Here is a 7,233-nt window from a genome sequence, read left to right as displayed (position 1 = left end):
GTTAAAACACAACCAACACCATCAGATCACTGTTTGTTCATCTGGCTGTAATTACTCACGTACAGCAGCCAAACAAAACTTAAAGTTAATAATCTAAGGGTGAAGAGCCCAACTAAAACACACACTGATCTCCATAATGGTGACTTTAATTATGGTTTTCTCCTTCAGTGATTCTGCTTGTTAACATCAGGTGTCTTCAATGTTGGCAATAACATATATTTTGTAAATTTTACTCATTTTAAATGGTTAACATTTAATGAATTAATTTGATTAATTATTACTCAATTCTAATTTGTTAAATTTAATTAATAATATTGCTTGTAATCTGTTGCCTCATTTTTATTAATTAAATATAAATAAAATCTATGTTTTATTTTTTACAGTGTAACATTTAAGGAATTAATTTGATTAATTATTACTCAATTCTAATTTGTTAAATTTAATTAATAATATTGCTTGTAATCTGTTGCCTCATTTTTATTAATTAAATATAAATAAAATCTATGTTTTATTTTTTACAGTGTAACATTTAAGGAATTAATTTGATTAATTATTACTCAATTCTAATTTGTAAAATTTAATTAATAATATTGCTTGTAATCTGTTGCCTCATTTTAATTAATTAAATATAAATGAAATCTATGTTTTATTTTTTACAGTGTGATGAAAATACCTTACGACCCAATGAGAAACGATTACTGTCTGAATAGGGCTTATGTTAACACTAAAATGAGGGAAACTCTGGGTTTTCCGTTTCAGAATGGGAGATATGTCAAACCCAAGAGAGTAAGTCAAGGCCGTTTCTGAAAGAGAGGTAACTTGATCTCAGAGTCAGTTACCATAGTAACTTGTGAACCTAACCTGGTTTTCTTCGGTATACCCAGTTTCTTTCAGTCTCCTCTCCCTTTTTAAAGCGTAATCGATGTTTAAATACTACATGGGCAAATAATTAGCAAAATAAGAAAGTACATTTACATAAAATTGTTCCTGTTGGACAGCTTTCCATCCCATAATGACCCGAATGAGAAGATAAATAATGTTGTACTCATACCACATCTATGATGGAGGACACATATAGGCCGACAAAAGTGACAATAGTATTGGTCCACGGCAACATGGGTCGAGTCATCTGTATGTCGTTCTGGTCCAAACCGAGATGTTGAATAAGACCCTCATGAGCTGCAGCAAATTCTGTACTATTGCAGTCTCCAAAATAAGCGTCAGACACCCAACCTGTGAAGACTTTTTGTTAGTGCCATTTTAAATGTGTTAGTTACTGTTTCTAGTTACAAATCACTGTCAGTGTGAAAAAAGTATAATCAGCTCGAATGTTTAAGTCATATCAACATAAATTTCATTAAACTGACTTTAAAAATTTGTTTAATCTTGTATAACTTATAGAAAAAGTATAACTTATCGAAATAAAATATTTTGATGAGTTAAAGCAATGTAAGAACACGTTTTCATAACTTATTAATCATATAATTTTTTTACAGTGCAGAATTGAGTTATCTTTCACATCTTTTTGCGTTTGAAAGGACAAATTCACATAAAATTAAAAACAAGTATTCTCATAAATACAGTTGATTATGTCTTACATATATTGTCTTGATCAGCAGTTGAGCTAATGGTTTGTCAGAGCTGCATGCTTTCATTGACTTGAGCAGTTTAATTCTCACACTTTTAAAACGAGCTGTGTTGGGAATAATTATCTTGAGACTTTATGCAGGTGCGAGGTGCTTTATCTAAATGAAACACGTACACCTCTCTTGCTTTTATTGCATGCACTGCCAAGCACAGTAAGTCTAAAAAAAAAAAAACATGTATACTCAATAAACACACACGCTCGTGTAATTTTCACAAGTTACACAAACTTCTATCGTAAAACCAATATTCACAAGTATTTACTTACTGATTGAGGCCAGGAAAAACAGTAGTAGATACATGGTCACTAAAGAAAACAAAATTCCAAGTGTTGAGAGACTTCTAGTGTAGAATAAGGATTCACTCCTGAACAGATGTCTGTCGTTTGCTGTGTAAGGAACAGGCATCTCGCCTAATATAACAAAAAATTTAATTAATTTATGATAATTCAGTGAGGTTGGCAAATACTCCTGAGGACACACATGACAGGATAGGGATTAATGCTTTAAAAATATTAAAAGTCAAATATTTTGTGCAAACATAAAACAAAAATTAGAATAATACTAGGAACAATCCAACTGTAATATGAGATGATATTCCTCAGGGACACAATATACATTTCAATTTGTTAAATATACTTTACAAAAGATCTGCCAAAAAGTGCACTCCCAGATTGCATTGCGGCATGGATGATTTAAGCAATTGCTTTGTTTTGCCTTTTTTGCCTGGTTTTGTGTGTTTCATTTAACACCCGGTAATGTGCACACTGTGGCCCCGTTTACACGATGGGAAAACGCAGATATTTCTCTGCGTTTTGGCCTGTCATTTACATGAAAACGCCGTTTTTATCCCAGAAAACGATTATTTCTAAAAACTCCGGCCAAAGTGGAGATTTCTGAAAACGCCGGTTATATGTTGTCGTGTCAACTGGGAGAAACGGGGTTTTAGGTTCTCTCTTGTCGATTCTGAGGATTCTGATTGGCTTGTATGGCTTTATCCTTCTCCCTACACTGCCGCCCATAGGTTTAGCATAGTTATGATGGCGCTCGACGGCGTATTTATGCGGGTTGTGTGCACGATGTTATTATTGAAAACGGAGGGGGGGAAATATTCGTTTCTCTAAATACCCGGCTATGTGTAAATGTGGCCTGTGTTCACTGTGTTCAAACCCATGTGGGGCCTACATGGAAACTGCCTGGGGCCCAGGTCAAACCCATCTGGGCCCCACAGCTGTGTTGGCTGGGCTGTGATCGTACTGTTCATGTTGTTACAAATAACATTTAAAGACACAGAGTATATGACATATTTAACGTCAAATATACTGTATAATCACACTTGGTGGTCCCTTTTGAACATTCTGTTGACTGTAAATAACTTTGCAACTACATGTCAACTTACTCTCATTATAGTATTAGTAAACTGTCTGCTTAATATCTGCTAACACTTTGATGTTCCCACCAGTCAGATGAACAAAGAGAAAAGGTGATCTATCCATTATATTTATTCATTTTCCAATGTAATCTAAAGAATTCAGACATTAATAATCAGCCTGTGAATCTCAACAATGGTGATAATTACAAAGCATTTTGCAGTGCATTCTGGTTCACTCAGTGATTAGGCTCTGAATAAGTTCAGTGATTCATGGCAAACAATGATTATGTCAAAACTCAACCAACCCCATCAGATTAGATCAGATCAGATCACATTATTTGTTCATCTGAGTGTTATAACTCAGCTACAGCAGCCAAACTAAATCAAATGACTAATGTAATTTAAGGGTGAAGAGCCCAACTAAAGCAAACACAATAGTGGTGACATAAAATTAGATTTTCTCATTCAGTGCTTTTTAACATCAGGTGTCTTCAATAATGCTCAATCATAACTCAATTAATAACATAATTATCTCATTAACTTTAACACTGCCCTAGTGTTTATTTAACATTCATATTTTAACACTTTAACACTCTTGAGTGCGGCGCAAAATAAACTCCCAGAGTTTTTGCTGTGTAACTTTACTGAATGTTTGTTCATAACAGAGAAATTGCCAGAATGTTGGTCAAAGTTACACTTTTGAGTCAAAAAGTTCAAAACAAAGTTTTAGATTATTAAACTCTCTCTGTCTCTCTGGTATATTTTCCCCTCAGAACGTCTTCATCTGATATATGTATGGATATTTTTCTGATTACCTGTCAGTCACGGTGCAGAGTTTCACTAAAGCTGTCATGGAAGTCTCTTCATTTTGTGTTTGAACACAGACACAATACCTTGAAATTTGAGAGTCTTATCAGGTGAATTACATTTAATTCCTCCCATTGTCTGCTTTTGTCCTCTGAACTTGCTGTGAACAGCAAACCTTTTGTAATTTACCTTGTTAGGAATATATATGTTTCTTTAGAATATTTACCCGACCAGCGCTACAGGAATATGTTTAAATAACTTGTATAACACAATGCCAATATCGTGACAGCATTGTGCATTTATTATAGTGGTGGTCTCCCTGAAGCAATGCAGATCCTCTTTATCTTCCCTGAACCCGAATGACCAAACCACTACATTACCTTAAACTGACTTAAAAAATTGCTAAATATTAATTAACTTATATAAGAAAGTTGAAAATTACTTAACTTATTTTGACGGGTTAAAGCAATGTAAAAACATATGTTGTCATAACTTATTGTTCAAATAATTTTCTACAGTGTTGATCCTAAAAAGATGCTGGGGAACCGGGTGCAAAACTTCCACAAAACATTTCTTGAAGTCCGTTTGCATTGAACCCAGTCAACACTTTGATGTCACAGTGATCTCTCCATATGACCACAATGAGCTAGAATTGTTATTGGACGTGGACTCCAACATCGCTCAGATGTCAAAGTTTGGTTGAAAATTAAAATTGGGTTGACATCTAAACATTTGTTTGATGTCAGGCTCCAACTCCTCAAACAGCATTACCAGCTTCACTTATTACTAACCAGATTTACTTCTGTCATATGCGTACAAAAGTCCTTATTGAGATTAACAGAGGTGTAGATGTTGATGATTTTTTGAAAATAATAGTTTGGTTTGATGTCACCATTATGGTGATGAGTGTTTGCTTTAGTTGTACAATTCAATCAGTTAATCATTCAAGAAAGATAAAACATGGGAATGCTGTTTTAACTTAATTGAGTTCTATTGATTCAACACAACATTTCCATTAAAGCCCATGGTGGACAATAATAACCACAATGTTCAATAACAGAAACTCCTTTAAATATTCAACATAACTGAATATTAAACATTAACCAACAACTTTCCCTTTATTGTAAAACTCATGTGTATATGTATATATGTATAAAATAATACTTAATCCCTAAATGTACTCTCCTAATGCAGTCCTTTGCAAAAGCATGCTGGGAACTACAGATCCACTGCGTTTCCCATGAGCATCGTGAGCCTAAATAGCAATTTAGTTTAAAGTTAAAAATATTTAGTGAATTAATTTGACCTAAACCAACTGAATTATGTTGACCCCACTAAACTGATTTACTTTGAATGAACTAATTAAATTGTGTGTACATTTTTTTGTCAATTAAGTAAGGGTAATGATTGTGTGTGTGTGTGTGTGTGTGTGTGTGTGTGTGTGTGTGTGTGTGTGTGTGTGTGTGTGTGTGTGTGTGTGTGTGTGTGTGTGTGTGTGTGTGTGTGTGTGTGTGTGTGTGTGTGTGTGTGTGTGTGTTATTTCCTAAGTTGTAAGTTGTAATGTAACGACATTAAAAAGCAGTGTTGGGACAACAAAGCAACTTAATTGAACTGCAAATAGGCTACTTGTGTATGCAGTAGGCCTTAATCTGAAATTGAACTGAATCAATAACATTTTTAACTAAAAAAAAACATCAATTATAATGTACTAAAGTAGTTAACAGACATCAATGCAATACAGTCACTGCCTCTTAAATAAAGCCACATATCATCATGGAGCGTATTCTATCCTGGCAGATACGTCACTGTATTGTTAGACAGATAGCGAACATCAAAAATAAGACTCAGTAGGCTTGACTCCAGGTTTAGTGTTTTCTTTACTGAAATCTTGGTTGTTTTCTTTTTTGTAAAACTGCAATACAGTATCAAATAAACACTGTTACAGTCAAATATGTGCATAAGTAAATAGGCTAAATAAAAACACAGGCAATGAATAATCATAAATGAGGCATAACAGCCTGCTAACTCTGTATATATAGCCCAGCTAACTCCATGCTAACAGTTAGCATCACGATTAGCATTAACCTGATTTTCACTGAAAATAAATGCTTTTAAACAACAGTAGTAGAACGTCTACATTGGTTTTAACTACTTAAACAACTGAGTGACCAAGGATAGACAAATAATGCTGGTGGTGGAGCATTCAGTCTGCGTACACCTGTTGACGATCTCCTTACAAGTGCAATGACTCCAAATACCACCAGGTGGCGCCACCAAACATTAACAGAGCACTGACACTGACAGGAGTCAGAACAGAGCGGTTTACAATACAGATGTTATCTTAGTTATATAATCATAGACTATAAAAGTGATGGTTATAATGGTTATAACATGAAATGCAGGAGCTGCTGAACTCCTCCAGATCTGAACTCTCTCAGGCACAATCCCAATTCGTCATTCACTGATGAAACATCTCCATTCCCTCCTTCAGGGAACGGGAGTTACATTAGTAACCTAGACGTTTCTGAGATATATTTTCACTGGTTGGTGCATGCATGAATTTTCATGATTCCTGTGTTTGAGCGTGTCGACGAACGGAACTGGATTTTATTATTATTATTTTAAAATATGTATTATGCTATTATTATTATTATTATTTTTAAGTTTTACACAAATTAGTTATTCACTTTTACTTTCTATCAGTTTCAAAAATGTGTCCATAATCAAAATTGTTTCTTTAGCTGGACAGTGACGCTACTTTCTTCTGGAAACAATTTTGCATTTTCCTGTTATCTCTGTAAAGCTGCTTTGGAACAATCTGTATTGTAAAAAGCATTAAATAAATGTGACTTGACTTGACTAGTGTAGGCTCACAACATAAGCTTACTTTCAAGACACACAACAATATTTTAAAAAGGCAGTTTTATTCATTTTTTTAACAGTAGCCATATCACAATCTTTATATTTCAACATTAAAATTCTAGCCTGTACAATCATTTGCTGAAAACTGAACCCACTAAGCAAAATGATGTCCAAAAGACGTCTTTTCAACGTCTTTGTCACAAAAGTCGGACGTTGATAAGACGTCCACTGAGGATCCAGAATGAAACTTTTTATGACGTCTTTTTTTGACGTGTTCTGCACGTCCGATATAGGCGTTCATGGACCCTTCGTACAAGATTAAAAACTAGTTCAGATGTGGCCATTGTGGACATATTTTCAACATCATGTCTCATTTAGACATAATCACTTTGACTATTGCTGTCAGATGATCTTAGTGAGAATTAACAGAGGTTTAGATGTTGATATTTGTTTAATTTGAAGTGTCACCATTGTGGTGATCAGTGTTTGCTTTAGTTGGGCTCTTGTTCCCTTTCCTTTTACTTTAGCTTTTCTTTGACTGCTGTATCT

This window comes from Phoxinus phoxinus (genome assembly GCF_949152265.1).
Source record: "Phoxinus phoxinus genome assembly, chromosome: 1".
NCBI classification, from domain to species: Eukaryota; Metazoa; Chordata; class Actinopteri; order Cypriniformes; family Leuciscidae; genus Phoxinus; species Phoxinus phoxinus.
This window is presented reverse-complemented; position numbering follows the sequence as displayed.